Source organism: Panthera pardus, unplaced genomic scaffold, assembly GCF_024362965.1.
Source record: "Panthera pardus isolate Hobbes unplaced genomic scaffold, ASM2436296v1 HiC_scaffold_7, whole genome shotgun sequence".
Classification (NCBI taxonomy): Eukaryota; Metazoa; Chordata; class Mammalia; order Carnivora; family Felidae; genus Panthera; species Panthera pardus.
In genome coordinates, this window is record NW_026527002.1 from 79,814,917 (window position 1) to 79,835,607 (window position 20,691).

Sequence of the window (20,691 nt, forward strand, 5' to 3'; positions counted from 1 at the left end):
AAAAAAAAAAAAGAGTTGGACGCTTAAACAACTGAGCCACCCAGGCGCCCCCGAATCACCATTTTCTACCTGGTCGCATCCATTCCTGCCAGATCTGCCCTGTGTCCTCAACCCTGGTACCATTTCTAGCAGGCCAAGAGAGTGACCTGTCCCTCACGGAAGGAAGCAGATGTCCCTAGGGGTGAAGACAGAAGTAATATGCTTGAGTACATGGAAAATGTTATTAAGAGCTCTGGCTTCCTTATAAAGCTGTCAGAGTGAGAACTCTTAAGAATGTCAAGCAAACAGGAAAAAAAAAAGTGGCAACTCTAAGTTCAAGAAAACGGAAAACCAAAGCCGAACAAAAAGGAAATGGAATCATGTTACATTAACTGGCTCAGTAGTGAGCAACATTAACAAAGTCAAAACAATTAACCAAAATGTGGATCTAAACAAACATTGTGACACAACTCTGAGGGGAAGGAAGAAAGGAGTCCAAAATGTAAGTTTTTCTAAAGCCGACGCACGATGGCGCCTGACCCCGCACACACGAGGCTGAGGATCGGGGGTGTAAACACCCGAAGCAGCAGCGAGGCACGATTACACGCACCCGTGGGAGGCGGACGTGGAGGGCGGGGCAGGGCCCTGGGGTCTGCGTTCACCTTCAACACTGCTCTGGACACATGCACGTGCCACCCTTGGACAAAGCGGAATTTCCAGTTAAGGAAAGGAAACAATCTCTAATGGAAGCATTTCAGGCAGGACAAGTGTTTTCCTAGAACTTCTAAACCACTACTCTGTTCCCCCTTGAACAGTCTCTTGGGACACTGCGAGTGCCGGTCCCCACGCCCCCAAGAGGCAGGGCGGCGAGGGCGGCGCACGTGGCCTGACACCTGGCGCCACGCCCACCGGCCACCAGCGTGGAGAAAGCTGCTGTCAGCTCTGCACCTGACCTGAGAACACCACCACGTCCCTCGAGGACGTGTCCGGGCTGGGCTGCTCGGCACCCAGACGGGTGGGTAAGCGTGAGGGTGACCGTGCACCCTGGACCTCAGTCACCCGCACGCAATCCGTCTCGCTACTCTCTCCAGCTTCAAACCACCATCCTGGCAGGCATTCCGTCTCACCACTCCCCCTAACCGCTCTGGGCGCCGCCGGAGAGCCCCCAAGTCACCAAACGCAAAGGTCAAGCCCCAACCCTCATCTGGACCTTTCCTGACACTTCACAGAGCTGATCACATCCTGTCCCGGAACGTTCTCTTCCCTCTTCCCACGGCGCCAGCGCTTCCGGTTTTCCTGACACCCGCTCGGAGCCCACCACGGCTCCCCCTGGTCCTGGGCTCAGCCCTCCCGCCGCCCCCTCCTCCCTGTGCTCACCCGCTCCGCGACCAGAGCGCCACTCCCGGCTCGGATGCCCACTCACAACTGCCCCCGTGACAGCCCCCCCGGGATCCCTGCGGGCCGCAAACCCAGAGTGCCCACGAGCCAGTCCGCCTCTGCCCCTCTAAACCGAGTTCCGCCCGTGGCGGCCCAGAGCCTTGGAGCCGACTCAACTCCTCCCTCGCTCCTCACACCCCTCATCCAATCTGTCGGCAGATCCTGCCGGTTCTACCTTCAAGATCCACCCGGGGCCCGACTGCTTCTCACCACCCCCGGTCTCCCTACCCCGGTCCAAGCCTCCGCACCCGGTTCCCTCCACAGCCTCCGGCTCTCCTCGGCTCGGCCCCCCCACCCCGCCTCCCCGTGTCTACTCCCAACACGCCGGCTTTTCAAACCTCGGTCGCGTCTCCAGGCTGCACACCGACTGACAGCTGCCCTCCACAGCCCACCACCGCCACTGCCTGATGCTACGGACGCTCTGTTGGATAAACGGCCACAGAACCTCAGGGTTCAATCTATGTCAATTGTTCTCAGCTGTCCTGATGCTACAAGAGCTGTCTTTATTCACAGAATGGGGGTTTGCAGAATGGGTCTGTGCTCTCTGGGCGGCCTTCCTTTCCATCAACCGCCTCCCCACACCCCATTAACCCTGAACATAACGTCCATACACACAACCGGCAATTCCACTCCTCTGAAAACCTGTCCTTGCTTTCCTAGAATTCCGATTGGAAAACACCTCCAACCCAAGTTTGTGCCTCCTAACACAACACCCGACAACGACGCAAGAACCGAGAACCCGATCCATCCTACAGGGGCTCCAGGGGACCACGGCGCTCAGGTAAATCAAGGGACCCGCATCTCAGCACATCGTGAAGTTTACGCCGTGCAAAGCCAGGCTTACTCGTGCGGCCTCACCATTTGTCCAGAATTGGGGGAAACAACTATAGGAAGACTGGTTAGAAGGTAATTTTCCCGGATTTACATATTTTCAAACAGGGGGAGGAGAGCACCAAACCAGAAGCAGCAGATTACGTCCTGAGGCCCGAGGTCCAGTGAGCCATGAACTGGCTCTTGGTTCGTTGCCTCCCCCTCCCCTGTCACTGCACATCACATTAAGGAGCAAAGCTTCGTGTCGTTTGCCCAAAATAGTGCCTCCCCATGAAACGGTCCCGTGCTCTACCACAACGAAATATTTTTAACAGCTAATGAACCTGATATTCTCTCTCTTATTTAAATCTAGTAGGAAAAGAGAACTTATTATGTGGCAAGCATTAAATATTCCTTCATCCAGCATTTAGTGAAAACCATGTGTGGGTTAAGCAGAAAAGATGCCAGATGAAATAACAAAATCTTTGCCCTTAAAGACTCAGAAACACAGACTCGCACCCAAATAAATATAAACGCACTGTCATAGGAAGAAACACAGACTGTGGAGGGGGCTGGGGGGCCAACGGCAGATGTAAGGAGCCGGGCGTGGCCCTCCCCACACTGTCCCCTAAGGGCACCGGCACACAGAGCAAGCACCTCTCGCAGCCAAGAAAAAAGGGGAGGAAGGCCTTACTTGGAAACTGAAACTGCATGACCTCATTTCCCTCCCGAAACACCTAATCCTCCCAGAGACAAAAGTGAGTCTGGAGGAGAAACGGGAACAAAGAAGGAAAGCGAACTGACCCCCAGGAGGAAATGGAAAAATGATCCAGGGCCCGGCCCTGAAACATCGAAGACAAAGATACTGCCCAAAGTCAAGTTCGACATAGTTAGAAATCATCATGGATTCTGAATCCGTGAAGTCTGCGTTCAGGAGGCTTTTACCAAGGCAACATGTCAGTAAAATAAAATGCTCATGAGAGATTTACGACTCTTTACCACCTGTCTGTCCTCGCTCCATCACTGGACCCACCAGAACATAAGACAAACGGGGACAGAATCTCAACCCTGCAACTTCCCAACTACGGAGAGAGCGCACAACAAGCACCAAGGCTACAAATGACAAACAGCCCAATTTCTGGGGCTGTTTCCCTCTCACTCCTGCGGGGGAAACACCACCAAATAAATATGAATCGCTGACATGTGTGACTGCGGAGCACGTAACACATTTCTTACAGCGTGTCTGCCACAACCCCGGCAGAGAGGTCCCTTTGTCGGCGAGAGCAAGGTGCAGGCGGTCAGGAAGAGTGAGCGGAGACGAGAAAGCTGGGTCTTGGTGGTTAGCCAAGAGTCGGCAGGAACCCAGAGCCCATAAGAATAAGACGCGACTGAACAGCACGTGCTCCGAAGTCGGGCCGAGTCCGCCTCCCGGCCTTGCTGGTTTACTAAAGTAACCCCTGACCTGTTCCGGTTAGGCAAACGTGAAACAGGGGCGACGGGTGGCCTCGCTCACGGGGCTGTGGGGAGACCCGCTCAGTAGGTGGAGCTCAGAGCGTCTCGGCCGTTGCTACTGTCGTTCCTATCACCGCTGACAGCACCGCGGCCCTGCCTGCCTCTCTCCGCACAGAACAGCACAGAACAACTTCCACTTCTTCCCTCACGTCACACACTCTGCAAAATCAACTCGCTTTTATTTGTTTCTAGTGTATGCCAAAGAAACCCTGAGACAGGTGGAAGAAAAATCAGGACAAAAAACCAAGACCCAAGCAAGAGAATTATACTCACAGTTCCGAAGGCCACGGTAAGTCTGTGAAGAAGTCAATCAGCGATTTAAAGAAAATCTCCTAGTTTCTCCTTCCTCTTTCCATAGTCGTCAGAGAACCTGACAAGGAGAGACAACACACGTATAGAAAACCGCCCTTCTTTCACTTTTTCAAAGCTCCGCTGAGCTCACCAGCCCAGCCAGTTCCCCACACCACCCCCTAGCCCCCCCACCCTGCACCGGGCGAGACCTGGCACGAGGGGTAAAAACGGCACCAGGTCCCTGTCTCCAAACCTACCTTCTAGTTAAGGAAACATACGCGAAGCAGCTGAAAATTGCTAATACGTGTCAAAACCATAAATTAACAGCGTGTACAGTTAGCTGGTGAGTGCAGGGTATAACGACAGCATACACATCCATTTCACCCCCTCCTACTAAAATCGTACTAAAAACATACTTTTAAAAATCTTTTCCACAGCACGGGGAGAACTAAAAGGAGAAAAAGGCCAAACTATTGGAGGCTCTGAGAAAATCTTCTAACATGGAAGCCCGAGACCCAAAAAACAGAATAAAGAAGAAACCTGGAAGAAACAGAAACTATAAAAGACGAGAAGTGTGGTAAATGCGCCAGCAGGCCCGAGGGAGCCAGATCCTCCTTCAGCAGCGGACACAGGGAGAACCGAGTCCCTCTACACAGCAGGAGCCTAGAACTCGGGCCTAGCAGCACCAGCGCGGGCAGAGCGGGGGGAAGGAAGAAGGCACGGCCCCAAACGCAGAGGACTCGGGGAAGGCCGCTGAAGCTGCAATCTCGACGCCAGGCACCACGTGGCTCTCCCTCCGACAGAAGACGGGGGTCATTCCCTGGAAAAAGCAGAGCGTCCGTGGACCGAAGTCACCCTGCGCGGCTGCACTAAACAGAGGTGGAGTTAATCGCGGCGCACGCGCACAGTCAGTGGTGACTTCTCCGGCTGCCCTGCCACAGCACGCACGTGCAGGCTCACACTTGGCTCCCAGATTCCCAAGTGAGAATTCCGCAAGAAAGACACTGGAGAAGATTTCTGTGGAATCTGATCAGCCCGAGAAGATAGGTCTGAAGATACTACCACTGGGGACCCCTAACAAATGGCCCACTTCAGCAATATCCTGAAGTCAAAGGGCCCCACCTTTGTCCCTTGTCAGACAGGAGAGGGAAGGAAACAACTGAAAGAAACAGAGACTACACGAACTATCAACAATCTAGGGGTAAGACGACACTGCAATCAATAAACAAAAATAGGATGCTCTTTTAAAAGAACAGGAAAAGAGCCCTTGGAAATCTAAGGAATCTTTCTGAAACCAGAAATAATAAACTAAAAAAAAGGTTAAGTCAAATTGAAATCATCTCCCTAAAAAGAGAGTAAAAAGACAGAGAGAGAAAGAGAGAGAGGAGAAGCAAAGGAAGGAAATAAATAATGAGAAAAAGGTATTAAGAAAATCACAACCTTTGTCCAGAAGAGCCAACTTCTGGATAATAAGACTTCCAGAAAGACAAAATAAGAAAACAAAAGGGAGGAAAACCTCAGCACAATAATGCCAAAAAGTCTTCCCAGAACTGAATACCAGTTGCCAGAATGAAGGGACTCGCTGAATATGCAGAACAGTAGATGAAAACGGACCCACACAAAGTATACCATCATGACATTTCAAAACACTTGGACAAATTTTAAAACTCCTACGAGCTTCTAAAGATGGGAGGGGAAAAACATTACATACAAAGAATAAATTAGAACAGCGTCTGAATTCAAAAACAGTAACATGGAAACAAGAAGGCAAGGGGGCAATCTTTGAATTTATGAGCAAAAATGAACGCCACTACAGAACTCTACACCCAGCCAGACTCTCAGTCGAGTTTCAATCACACAAGGTCCCACACAGTCGATCTCCTAAGCATCCTGTGTCAGAAAGCCACTGAAGACAGTCTTCCAGCAAAATGGGAGCTTCAACAAAAAGTGAGGAGGGCATGAGCTTCCATGAAGAAGGGGAAAGGGACCCCCAGGATGACGATGAGGGGAGATTCCAGAATGGTGAGGGAGAGGGGGAAGCAAGTCCAGGTTGGTATAGCGCTGCTCAGAAGGAGGGAACGCTGAAGGCTGTCTTCACCTTTTGCCCAAGGACACTGCACCATCTTTTTGCATGTAATTTTTTGTAACGTTCATTTATTTTGGAGAGAGAGAGACAGAGTGCAAGTGGGGGAAGAGCAGAGAGAGAGGGAGACACAGAGTCCGAAGCAGCTCCAGGCTCCAAGCTGTCAGCACACAGCCCAACGTGGGGCTCAAACCCATGAACCGCAAGACCACGACCTGAGCCGAAGTCAGACACTTAACCGACTGAGCCACCCAGTTGCCCCAACGGTACCATCTTTTTAAAGTGATTAACACCTACGGGTGCCTGGGTGGCTCAGTCGGTTAAATGTCTGACTCTCGACTTCAGCTGGGGTCAGGATCTCATGGTTTCATGAGTTCGAGCCCCACATCAGGCTCTGGGCTGATGTGCGGAGCCTGCTTGGGATTCTCTCTCTCTCTCCCTCTGTTTCTACCTCTCCCCTGCTCATGCCGTCTCTCTCTCTCAAAATAAATAAACTAAAAAATAAATAAATCAAGTGGTTGACTCCTAGATGACATACTCTACCCAAATGAGGAAGTCAGTGAAGAAGGACAAAGCAACAGTTGCCACAAACATAAAATCCAAGTTTGGAGAAAAGCCTAAAGATGAGAACAAAGGAACCAGGGACAACACAAGAAAAGGCCTAAGGAGCAACCAGCTCAGAAGAGAAGAGAGTGAGCTCTCTAGGACATCGTCTCCCAGAAATAAGACGTGAACAAAATCTGGGTCTATAGGACAATGTGGAAACACTACTAAGAAGCTACTGGGAAGTATGGGGAAAATAAGCAACAGGGCATCAAAGGCTTAAGAATGTGGGCAGCTGAACAAAGACAGATGGGCACCACAGCACCCTGCGCACACCTCTGCCACAGAGGGGGCTGACCCACGGTACCACCAGCACCAACTGACTTGTCTCCCCTCCCTCGGCTGGAAAGACCTTCCGGAGAGGACCACTTCTCATCTGGCTGTTGCTTTTCAGAGCCCAACACGATGCCTGCTGTAAGAGTACACACAACAGCACTTATCACATACTGAGCGTCTTCCATGCATACCTGCTACCCTTCTAGAGATTTCTTTGACTTCTAGAGAGCTAGAAATCAAAGACATACGGCCTTTGCTAACCTTTAGAGTTTCAACTCCACCCTGCCCCCCGAGAAAACAAATATTTGTCCTATACCCGCATTCTTCCCAGAAGATGAAAAAGTTTTGTAAGCCCTGAATGAACTTAACAGTCCAGCTATCCCCAATGGAACCCAAGACCCGAGGGTACTTTTCTGACATTACATGCGCCGTGTGATGTGAAAACAGTGCCAGCCTGGACACTAGGACACCTGGTTTCTGGAACTTTAGAATTCTTACTTTTGAACAAGGGAAAATCCCAACTCCTTGATATGACCTGTCGGTCCCTGACTGATCAAGCCCAGTCTCTCAGTTGATCTCCCATGAATCCCATAAAGTTAAGCCATTCGCAATTTACAGAACCACCTGTGGCCTCTCTCACACTTCCACCGGGCCCCTTCACCCCCCTCTACCCGATCCTCCTCCCTTGGCTCACCCTGGCCCAAGCCGTGCCCCGCCCCCAGGTGAGATGCCTCTCTCCTGCACCCCCTCAGCACTCCTTCGTGGGACACGGGCATCTGCGGAGTGACTGACACATGTCACACACTACACCGAGCACTGGGTGACATGGCGATGCACAAGAGAGACACGACCCTGCCTCGAAGGACTCCCGTGGTGCAGCTTCCTGTTCAACACAGTAGAGCGGATGTTAAATCTCACCTGTCAGAGTCTTCCTCCACCCAAACAGCAAGATTCTGGGCACGATGACGGCCTTTTTTAGCTCTGCAGCCTGAGGACATGCATCTCAGATAAATAATTTAAGCACTATTAAATACAGCAAAGTGAGGGTCAAGAAAGCCCCAGTGGCTGCAGCAGGTTAAGTAACATTCGCTTTTTAGACTAAAGTCCTTTTTTTATTGCCTTTTTCTTTTTTTTTGGGGGGGGGCCTCTTTGCTGTTAGGACTATAATCCTAAAAATGTCATTCATGGAAATCTTGCAAGTCAGCTGGAGCTGGCTTTCTTCTCCTTGCTAAGTAGAAAGGCAGGACGGCCCGATTCCTCCCACATCCTCCCGTACAAGTAACAGCAGAGACTGGACCAAACACCCAATCGTGTCTGCAGAAGCAGTAAACATGTACTTGATGCACGAAGGCCTAATGATGAATAACTGGACATATACGCTGGCTTGCAGTGCCTTCTAGTTGCCTTTTGCTTCCTGTTGTATTTTAGGAGAATTCAAGCAAACAGCCACACTGCACTTCATCAGCACTCGGCCTCCTGCCTGCCTGCTACCTGCGCAGCGGGCGGGACCTGACGGCAGGGCCACATCCAGCACTCCTACGTACTGCACAACTTGGTCTTTGTTGAGAATTTGCATCTATGCTTTTTAACTACGGAACTGATAAAACATAAGCATAAAAACGTGAAATTGTTCCGACAGGGCAGAAAACTAGATATTTCCCAAACTAGTATACTTAAAATGCTTAAATTCTCTTGCCCCAGGCACAGAAAAATTAAACTTGGCTCATTATACAATGAAACATATTGTCAGTTCCTTGATGATATTTCTAAGATGGATACTCTCTACCTTTTTGGCCTGAGCGGGTACATTTAAGATACCTCTACAGAGATGCCTGGGGGGCGCCCGGATTGCTCAGAGATGCTTGGGCTGGTCTGAACTCTCTTCCCTTCTAACATGCAAACTAAGATTCCCACCAGCCGCAGCGCACTCTGACTCTGCGCTTCCTTGGCACATATCAGACTTCCCATCGACACCTGCTTACAGTGCTTTCATTTCGGTGCGCAGTCCAACCTGGACAGTCCCTGAGGCCGCCTCTCACTCGCCCTGACAACAGGGACGGCGGCGTCTGTGGAGGGGGTGGGGCCACGGCTCTCTGCCAAGTGCTTCACAAGCACCAGCTCCTTTTTTTATTTTTTAATGTTTATTTATTTTTGAGAGAGAGACAGAGTGCAAGCAAGGGAGGGGCAGAGAGAGGGAGACACAGAATCGGAAGCAGGCTCCAGGCTCTGAGCTGTCCGCACAGAGCCCGACGCGGGGCTCAAACCCACAAACCGTGAGATCATGACCCGAGCTAAAATCTGATGCTCAACCGACTGAGCCACCCAGGCGCCCCATAAGCACCAGCTCCTTGATCCTCACGGCCCTCACGGGTTACTACTCTTTTCCCATTTTACGTACGAGAAAACAAACTCCAAAAAAAGTTAAGAAGTTTTCCAAGGTCACACAGCAAACAAGGGAGAGACCAGGCATTCAAATACCTGCTTATTAGCACTCTTAGGACCATGATGCTAGGGACGAGGTGGGGGGGGGGGGGGGGGTGGTCAGCTGGTTAAGCATCCGACTCTTGATTTCAGCTTAGGTCATGATCTCATGGTCATGGGACAGAGCGCCATGTCAGATTCTCTCTCTCTTAAGATTCTCTCTCTCCTCCCTACCCCCACTGCCCCTTCCCCACTTGCTCTCCACTCCCCCCAAAAAAAATCTTGATGCTGCTCTGGCTTCCCAAGTTAACCAGATATTATCACTGTTATTATCACTGGACGCGGTTTGGGCTTTCCAAACCAAACACGACAGGAAAGTTCTAAAGTAAAGTTGAGTAACATTCAACATGACCTATTGACAAATTATTAAATATCTGGTTTAAAGCAAGCATGTAGGCTGAGCCCCTGGCAAAGGAATGGTCTGTGATGCTAGCTGCCAAATAAAGCCCAAGTCCACTATTTCTTAATGTGTAACATCCTAACAATTTAAATCGTTTGTGAAGGTCTCTAACTTACAAGCTAGACAACCACTTCACACAGGTGTCCCTTCCTCTAAGTTCAGTCTAGCGACAGCTTCTGCACTCTGACAAGCTGTAACCTGTGTTCTGAAAGGACACAGGTCAGAAGTAACTTTCTGGAAAACCAAAGACCTATAAAGAACGTGAACACGATTATGAGAATGATCAGGGCAGACAAAAGCTTCTTTTTGCCTCAAAATAATTTTCTAGCCAAACACATTCTACTACGAGACTGTGGAGCAGCTCAAAGGTCATAGGTCATAGGTCACCACATCCCCTTCATCTCTGTGCCAGTGCGTGGGACGGGGTCTGCCATCCAAGAGGTCGTAAGCTACTGACAACACGAATACGTTAAGGGAAGAGAAGAGGCAAGGTTGCTCCTTTCTGAAAAGCCAGTATTAGCCAGAGCAACAACCACTGCCTGTCGTACACGCAGAGTAAACGCTGAATAGAAACTGCTTCCGCTTCTTAGACACGCTGGACAAACTCAGGAGGGAACGATTAAGATCGGCTTTTAAATTCCCACAGCAGAAACAGCTACATTGTCAGGAACGGTATTTGCTGAACCTTGGGCTGATTCTTCCCTAAAAAGCGATTATTACTAGGACTGGCCAGATACCAAGAGCCACGGTACATCGCATTTATAAAAGAGTTACGATAATCTCTACCTAACAGACAAAGAGATTCAGGGCTTGAGTAACTGGGTGGACACGCAGGAAACGAGGACCCAACCTGAAATTCAAAGCACACCTGTCCAGCACCCATTCTTAACCAGCCTTCTAGTCTACACTACACGTGATGTCCCCAGAAATCCTACTGTACAAAAGCTTAAACATATGAAAAGAAATCACCATTCTACTCAAATTAATTAACAGGCACAGTTAATATATTCAAAACAAGGCAACCCTTCATACTCACAAGAACCAACAGCTACGGACCGTGAGCCAAATTCAAGAAGTACTTAGAAGGAAATCTGCTGCAGGGCCTGGGAGTGGTGGCTGATCACGAGAGGCAGTCCTCTGGGCATCTGACAGAATCCAGCTGAAACTGGAGATCGTTACCTGTGTGATGGGAACGGTCTGCAAAGCAAAGGGTCCCAGATCTAGGGAAGGAAGAGCGAGGGAGCAACCAGAAACCCTGGACAGAGTAACTGCAGAAACCACCTGATGACTCTGAAAAGTGAACTGTAGCAGGAAGGAAGGCTAGGCTGGAACTCAAACCAGCAGATTTAAATATGACGTAGAGTCTCCTAACAGGATACCCTAAATGTGGAGGACACACCCCAAACTTATCCAGCATAGGAAGAGCCAGGAAAACAATTCCCACGGGAAAAGAAAATCAAGACAAGCCAATACCACGATGAAACAAATGTCAGAATAGCCCATAAGGACTTGAAAACAGCTACTGTACAAATAAGTCTACAAACAAGCACACATAACATACATGATATCACAAAATCACAAAATCTTCTTTTCCTTCTATCTCTTAAACCCACTGACTTTGGCCCCCACCACTCCACGGAAAGTTCTCCGTCCGAGACTACCAATAACCACTGCACTGCTCAACCCAATCACTACTGCTCGGGTCTCGACCTTACGGCAGCAACTGGCAAGAACTGATCTCCCACGCCCCGTCTCGTGATTTTCCTCTTACCTCACAGATGCTCTCCCCTCATCTTCAAAACAGGTGATTCCAGACTGTCCCAAGGCTCTGTCCTTTCTCCTCTTAGCCATGCTTACCTCCCTGCTAAGCTCACTTCAAATGCTGTTTCTATGCTAACAACCTTAAAACTTGTATCTCTAGCTCAGACCAGCCGTCCCACTGTTGTGCTGGACCGACTGTTGCCGACACCACATCATGGACACCACCTCTGCCTTCTGTGCATCAGTGAGGAGAGGGCAGAGCTACGTTTCCCTAAACCCCTGCCTGATACAACTCAGGGTTGGAGTTAAATAGTAAGAGGCAAGATTGGCAAAATGAAAAAAAAAATTTACTCTCTGCCAGCACTCCCACCAGTAGTGACGGATTCCGATTCCCTGTATTGAGAAATATCTAGCAGGGTGCCTGGGTGGCTGAGTCAGTGGAGCGCCCAACTCTTGATTTCGGCTCTGGTCATGATCTCACGGTTGTGAGATCAAGCCCCACATCAGGCTCTGCGCTGGCAGTGCGGAGCCTGCTTGAGATTCTCTCTCTCTCTCTCTCTCTCTCTCTCTCTCTCTGCCCCTTCCCCACTCACTTGCTCTCTCTCTCTCTCTCAAAATAAATAAGTGTGAAAGAAAGAAAGAAAGAAAGAAAGAAAGAAAGAAAGAAAGAAAGAAAAGAAAAAGAAACATCTAGAGTGGCTTGTGTTTTCGTGACCAAACCCTGCAGGTACAGCCTATGCTGGGACCAGCTTCTAGGTCACTTGGAGAAGCGGAACACCACCAAAGAGAACTGAACAGAACGTCCAACACCCCAAAGCTCAGGTGCTGACTGACCTTCCCCCTCTACAAACCTTCTTACACAGTCTTCTCTGTTCACAACGCCCTCCTTCCAACTGCTGAGGCTGCAAACAAAGGATGTCATCCCCATCTCTTCTCTTCCTCCCACATTCCGCATCCAGTCTGCTCAGCAAATCATGCTGGTTCTTCCCACAAAACTGGCCCAGACACTGTCCCCTTGCCATCAGGCTCACCAACACCATTCAGACGTGAGCCACCATCATCACCCACTCCAACGACTACAGCACCACAGGACAGGCCTCCTTGCTCCCCACTTTGCCACCCTAGTGCATAAGCTCAACGCGGCGGGCCGATTCCAAATCTAACTCAGATGGCGTCACTTCCCTGCTCAAAACCCTAAACCGTCTCTCTGTTTACATGGATGACAAGGAGTTCGTTAAATCACGTTTGGCTGAACAGTGGAGGAAATGTGTTGAGGAAAAGCAAACTTGTTTACAACTACTAGCCTTCCAGAAGAACAGTTGCTCAGACATGAGGACATCAGAGTAACACGGACAGTTAAGGAACGAGGCACATGACTGAGCTGATTCCCTTGGTCGCTGCTGAGTCAACAGGTGTTACCCATATTGCCCGGCTGTTCATTCAAGGAGTCAATGCGACTGAAGAATTGGCCTCTAAGAATAGTCTGTGTGGAGCTGCTGGTGAGAATATTTTCAGAGAGATTGAGAAAACACCAATTTCGTACAACCTGAAGAGGAATCTGCCAAGATGTGTTACAAGTGATGATGGTAAAAATCCACGTAGAACAAAAGGTTTACCTGGAAAATCTACAAAGAGTATGAAAACATAAGTTGCTTAAAGCATTTAAACACGCTTACTTAAACTATCGTTCTTCAATGTATTATTCACCAGCAGGTGCTTTGTGGAAAGTATTTTCATCTGCCACGTGTCACTGAGCCAGTAGTATCAATAGCAAACTTCACCACAATATCCTGACGTGTCCTACAGACAGCAGTTCGATGATTTGTGGGAGAGCTTTACTTACGTCAGAGCCAAGATGCAATCTTTCTGAACAAAAAGACCCTCCTTCAGTTATTACCACAGCTTTGGAAATCAGCTTTTGCTCACACTTGTTAACATTTCTCAATGAACTCAACCTAAATTTACAAGGCACAACAGCGCTTACACAAGGGACTGCCATAGTGAAGTCATTTCAGCGACCACAAACATCTCAATCACAAGTAACGTCCCGTGGACTAACACACTTCCCATGCCATCAAAAGTTAAAAAGAGACAGGTGCCTGGCTGGCTGAGTCTGAAGTCAACACGACCCTCGATCTCGGGGTAGTGAGTTCAAGTTCCACATTGGGTATAGAGATTCCTTAAAAATCAAATCTTAAAAAAAAAAAAGCTAAAAAGAGAGGCAGGATTTCCAACCCCACACAGATTTGCAGCAGATAGATTTTCTGAATTCAAACTACAGTTCCAGCAGCATTTTTCAAGCCCTGATGCAAATACAATGAAAATTTACGTATTTCCAAACCCTCTTCATTCACTATGGAACTGAGGTCCTTCCATCTAACCGTCAGTTAGAAGAGATTAATCTGCAACGTAATGACACGCTAAAAGCCAAATATCAAGAAGAATCCAATGGAATTCTGTGTCTGCCAAACAACGAATATGCTGAATTAAAATGATATACTTCCAACCTGATATCAGTATCTGAGCACACCTATCAGTGTGAAGACATTTTTAAAGATGAAGTGTCTAAAAGTTCCCTTGCAGATCAGCATTAAGACATGAACATTTGTAACTGATTCTGATGATAGGGAACACTAAGTTTGAACTGCAATGAAGAAAAGTATTATCCAACCCTCCCCCTGAAAAAGAATTCCATTCTTCTTAGTAGGCCTGTATTATAAAATACATACATATACATACACACGCACGCACACACTCAATTATTATTTGGAATCCTGTCAGTAAAAATGTTGTAGAAATTTGTGTTCTCTTGTTACATAAGTCCTTACATAATATCCTTCATTTTGCCTATTAGTCTGCAAAACCTAAAATGCCTACCATCTGCCCCTTTACAGAGAAGCCTGCCAATCCCTTTCAGCCAGCTTCCCCATATCTTCTGCGCACAGGTACAGCTAAGGCATGGTTCGCACATCTTTAGCTTCTCGGCTGGTTTTTCTTTTCAACGTAGGTCTGCCATCTTACTTTTATTCCTGATACGTTTTACCTCGTTGATTTCAGCACTCCGTTGCAACCTGTCGAAATATTTTAAAATCCCGATTCTAAAAATGAACAGTCTCCCAGCATTACCTCCTGATCTGTATTCGAATTCCTGATGAAAACATTACGACAGGCGTCAAGTAGAACACGCTTCTGGAGACATCTTCACCCGTGTGCAGAAATTCTGGTATTTTAGTTGTGCGCTAAATGATACACATGTGGTTGTAACATATCTTCCGCCTAAAAGCAGTAATTTCTTGAACTCTCCGGTAATGACAGAAATAAATAATAATGCACTTTCTTAGGCTTCATACGATAAAAGATTAACCTTGCCCGAAGAAAGATTCAGCCGTTGCCCAGTTCCCGGGGCGTCACCTGTAAGCCCTCTGAACCTCCTGTCTGACTAGGCCGTCTTTGCTTAGCTGGGGGCCTTGGGTCACACCCAAGGTTAGTCTACGCTAACAATGTGATTTCCAGTGAGGCTTGGGACACACAACACCAGCTCGATCTCTGGAGCGACTGGAGGGTAAAACTCAACCACGCAGGGCAGTGCCTATGCGACTGACCGCCAAGAAATACCCTGGACACCGAGCTCAGGTGAGCTTCCCCGGTTGGCAGCACGGGTGCCAAGAGAAATCGGCACGGCTGCCCAGGGAGAAGCACACCCAGAAGCTCACGCGTGGTCCTCCCTGGACTCGGCCCCATGCACCTTTCCTTTGCTGACTGTTGCCTGAGTCCCTGCACCATAATAAACCACCGTAACAAACCGTACAATGGCTTTTCTGGGTTCTGTCAGTCCTTCTAGTGAACCATGGAACCTGCAGGCAGTCTTAGGGCCTCCCAAACTCCAGATCTTGATGATTTACGGTGTATTTTCACCAACACTACAGCAGCGTTTCTCCGCATGTGGGGATGCTAGTTTAAAATGCACGTGACCGGCTTGCACGTCAGGAGTGATAACTCAACACCTCCGGGGGACGACACCAGGCATCTGCATTTCTAACCCACTCTCCTCAGTGACTCTTAAGCACACTACATTCAGGCAGTGACTGTTTTCTTTCTTTCTTTTTTCTTAAATTTACTTATTTAAGTAATCTCTACACCCAACGGGGGGCTCGAACCAACGACTCTGAGATCAAGAGCCACATGCTCTACGCACTGAGTCAGCCAGGCGCCCAAGACTCTTCTTTTGAACAAATCCCCATCAGGGCAGATGCTCAAGAGTGCCTCGTGAAAACGTTTCAACAGATGAGTGAGAAGAATGGGCACTATAAGCCTTTACAACCCAGAACATACGAACGTGTAAGACTTGTTTTGTCATTGCTCCGATATCCAAGATCATGTGGATGCAAACCACACACCACTTGGACACAGTTTGGGCGACAGATCCAATGATCTCCACTTCTTACGCACCTGTCAATTACATCCATTTTTTTTCAATCTCCTGACAATTAACAGGAAACTTGAGTTTCATAAGCTGCCTTCACACCCTCCTCACCCACTGAAAACATCACCAGTGAGCTAAAGTCAAGAGAGCTAAGAGTCTCTCGAGAGTCCCCTCCTTCACATCAAAGAGCCAGGTACCCTCTCTGGGTTATTTCTTCAACTCTCAAGTGAGAACTCTGGACTAGATGATCCCTAAATTTAGATCCACTTCTAAAATCCTAGACTATATAAAACAGGGGGCAGACACCCCATGGAAAAGTTTACAATTTCCAATGAAATGGCTGAAAGGACAGATTCAAAGGACGGATGAAAATCAAACATCAAGTCTTCCCCCACCAAACACTCAGTCGTGACCTGTCAAAAACTAACGCTTCCGTAGACAACTGGCACTTAAACTCAGTTACTCCTGCCACCTGTTCTATCATGGCAACACCTTGGGATACAACTCGTGTATTTTGTCCAGAGCAGAAAGCAAGCTTTTTTTTTTTTTTTTTTGCCATGACACAGCCAAGGAGATTCCAATGTTCTGCCTACACTGGAATCACAGTGATCCCCAGCATGAACTCTTAAGGGTGATACCTTAAAGAGCCTAAGGTTTTTCACTTTTAACTTCTACACCATCACCAAATTCCAGCATTTCTTACATCTCTGCCATTCAGGACACTTGGCCCTTAATGGAGGTCACAATTTTTCTTAATAGGAAAAGGGAAACTTTCCCAGACGTACACCCATTTGCAAACTCTCCCCTCTAAGATTCATCTCCTATAGAGCAGCCGTATATCACCCAATACAGCAAATCTCTGTAGGGATTACCATAATCTGAAATCTGTAATTCTAAACTGCATATAATAATGTTGACATCAGATGTGAACCAATCCAGTTTAGACCCCAGGACACCAGATTAACCCACCTGGTGCTATTTCAAACATTAACCACCAGCTTCCCAGCTCCTCCTGCATTCCGGTGACGTTAAGAGCTAACCATAACAACATGAGTTCAGGACTGTCTTACAACCATTAACTATTAACACACTTCTCAGTGGATGGAAAAACTCACTCGTTTTGGAGTTAACAGAGCCCACTAAAAGTGACACTGGTCCAGCTCTCATAGCCATGTGACTATTAAGATATGCCTAACAGTTTATAAACTTCAGCTTTACCTAACACACAGCAGCATGTCGAAACATCCATGGCCATCAAAGTGCCAAACACCCGGCTGGCCTTCTGTGGACCAAAACTGTGCCTTGTTTCATCTTTTGGAGGGGGGAGGGGAGGCCAGGGGAAAAGTCCTAATTGCCGGTTGGTACAGTTCGGCTCAGGAGACAGCTGCATGTGCTTGTGTTTTATGCAGCAGTCCGGGATGTACGACATTTAAGGTAAGAGTCCTGGGATCCGGATGCTGAGCCTTCCCTTACAGACTCACACCTGCACAGAGGCTGTCAGAGGCCTACAACCTAACAACAGGAGGGGTCCCCCCTTGGGGCGGGGCTCGCCGTTGATACTCTGACAAAAGCCCGGGCGAACCCTCCCAGGGACAACAACTGGTGTGTGTGCACACACACTTCTGATTTCCGTCCCTGCGGTTCACGGACCTAGGAGAGAGCACTGTCTCTTCAAGCAAGAGTCCGACCAGGCGGCACGTAAAAGCAAAAAGGTCTCTGTAGACTTTTTACCGAGCAAGAAATCCGAGAGCCATCCTGGAACTGCCCTGGACACCCCCTCTCTCGGCCCTACCTCCGCATTTCCCTGGTCAGAGCCTGGGAGACAGACTCAGAAACAGGCTTCAAATCAGCCCTCTCTACAGTTCCTCAGTCGTGCCCTTAATTAAGGCCTTCTTCACTTGTGTGTACAACGTAATTGTATAATTAAAAGAACACAGGCTGTTAAATCAGACCATCTGAACTTTGCCCATCACTTTACTAGCTGAGCGACACCAGGCAGCCACTTCCTTAATGACAAGGGTCTGGTCCCTCTGCCTTCTGAAGTGCACCCTGGCGACACCTCCCTGCCCGACCCTTGTCCTCGGTGCAACCATCCTCCTGCCGTAGAAGTCGGCTCCCGTCAGAGTCAGGCGCACACTGCTTTGATCCTGCAGACAGTATCAACCTCACCTCCTCCTCTACCCAACCCACCCTGTACGCCCAAACACCGGCGCCAGCATTCGGTTCCACAAACCCCAGCCTCCCACCTCCGCACCCTTCCACAGGGTGTGTCCTCCGAGAGGCCCCGCCTGCTTCCCATCGTCCTGTCCTCGGTATTTCTATGACTCCCGCAGACAGCCAGACCTGCGGAGGTCACAGCATTTGGCCCACAGCCAGATTTTGTGTGGTTTCTTGACTAAGAAAGATTTTTACCTTTTTAACGGGTTGTTCACACACACACACACACACACACACACACACACACACACACACACACACACAGATCTGTGACAGGCCCAATGTAGCCCACAAAGCCTGAAACATTTACGGTCTGGCCTTAAAGAGAGAAAGTTTGCCGGCCTCTGAGCTTGACCATGACTGGGGACCTGCCCTCCAGGTCCGCAGAGCACTCCACTATGGCACTCCCACTGTGGGTGTCCCGCTCCACGTGGACTGTATCGTTCCCCTTCTGCCCTGCTGTCTGTGCCCCCACGGGCACTACACCATGCACAAGACAGGCCCTTAACACTGTTGACTCTTGAACCACTGGGTCCACTTTTGCACAGATTGTTTTCTTTTTTTTTTTTTTTAATTTTTTTTTTTTTTAACGTTTATTCATTTTTGAGACAGAGAGAGACACAGCATGAATGGGGGAAGGTCAGAGAGAGAGGGAGACACAGAATCTGAAACAGGCTCCAGGCTCTGAGCTGTCAGCACAGAGCCTGACGCAGAGCTCAAACTCACGGACCGCAAGATCATGACCTGAGCTGAAGTCGGATGCCCAACCGACTGAGCCACCCAGGCGCCCCTGCACAGATTGTTTTCAATAAATACTACACAATAAATGTATTTTCTTATAATTTTCTTCACATCCTCTTTTCTCTAGCTTCCTTTATTATGAGAATATAGCATATCACACACACACAAAATATTCGTTAAACATTAAAAAAATGGTTTTTTTAAGAAAGGGCGCCTGGGTGTCTCAGTCAGTTGTGTCTGACTTCGGCTCAGGTCATGATCCTGTGGTTTATGGGTTCGAGCCCCGCGTGTAGGGCTCTGTGCTGACAGCTCGGAGCCTGGAGCCTGCTTCGGATTCTGTGTCTCCCTCTCTCTCTGCTCCTACCCTGCTTGCACTGTCCCTCTCTCTCTCTCAAAAATAAATAAACATTTAAAAAATTAACACATTACACGCTAACTGCGAATTTTCATTATACGGGTGTCGGTGCCCTAAACCCCTGCACTGTACAAGGGTCAGCTGGGCCAGCACGTCACATCTGTACAGCATTTTACACAGTAACTGCACACAGAGCCTCAAAGGCTGAGATTACAGACACTAGACTTTATAGATAAGGACAGTGTCAGAAGTCACATGACTAAAGGCAAAGCCCCAACGTGTGAACCCAGACCTTCTGTTTCCTAAATAAGATGCTCTTTCCATTAAGGAGACCTGCCTCCTTACACAAACTACAACACCTAGAATGTTCACTCACTAATACCGGAGACTTGAGGGGAGGGATAAAATGTAATTTCGACCCATTAGTTAATTTTGATAATTTTCAAGTTAATGCTACTTTTTATAAACAAAACTGAATCAGATGCCCACAGTAACCACAAGGCAGATATGTGTAAGTATCAGTACTTCATGGTTTCCTACTCAACGCACCACATCTTCCCGTTATCCCACCTCCACCACCCCGAGAACCCAAAGTGCACCTACGGAAAGGCTCCATGACAAGCCTTTGAAAGGGGCTCGACCATCTGTCCAGCTCTTGTAGCTGCAGACAGATTCCAGAAAAAGTCAACCTTGCAGCAGCAAGGATACCCGTATCGGAGGTTCTCCAGGGCAGACCCACGTACCATTGCAAATCCCTGATGAGGTTCTCAAGAGCCCGGCCAGCACCGTCGAAGAGAATGTCCCATGATGATGAAAATGTTCCAACTCAGCAGTGTCCAGTGGGGTAGCCACTAGCCACATGTGGATGCCGAGCACTCGAACTGGGGCTAGTGTGACTGTGAAACAGAACTTTTACTTGATTTTAATTTAAATAGCCACACGTGGCTAGCAACCACAGCAGGCGACACAGATCCAAGGATAGACTGCAAACACTGCAGGAAAATGATAAAGAATTTTCCTTGGCTCCTCAGCTACAGGCCAGGTTACTGGCTCCAACCCTTACCCTGAAAAAGACTATAAAAAACATGGAGAGAATACTTTAAAAATCTTAAAAGCAACCGGAAACTGACAACAAGGAAATACCGGGCCAAAATTAAACTGAACTCAGGAACCCAAAGAGATAAACGAGCACAGAAACCACCTTTGCCCTGAAGTCACCTGCCAATTCTGAACGTTTTCAACCTTCATTTTTACAACAGGGAAACAGGAATCAAAGGCCAGATCCCCCAACATGTCTACCAAAACCCCTACCTCCATGAGCA

At 48.4% G+C, this 20,691-nt stretch overlaps 1 protein-coding gene across 13 annotated transcripts in view; it reads right to left on the bottom strand.

The window, feature by feature from the left end:
* The window catches only part of PTK2 (protein tyrosine kinase 2), a 257,936-nt gene that overhangs the window by 227,151 nt on the left and 10,094 nt on the right, over positions 1-20,691 (bottom strand). For 10 of the 13 annotated variants that reach the window (XM_019459751.2, XM_053896569.1, XM_053896564.1 and 7 more), the window contains one exon: positions 4,012-4,108. The exons of 1 other annotated variant lie outside the window; for it this stretch is intronic. The gene's annotated coding sequence lies outside the window, so the exon portion shown is untranslated. Of the gene's footprint in view, positions 1-589; positions 713-4,011; positions 4,109-20,691 lie in introns of those variants that run through there. 2 more of the 13 variants (XM_053896570.1, XM_053896561.1) reach the window with 2 other exon arrangements.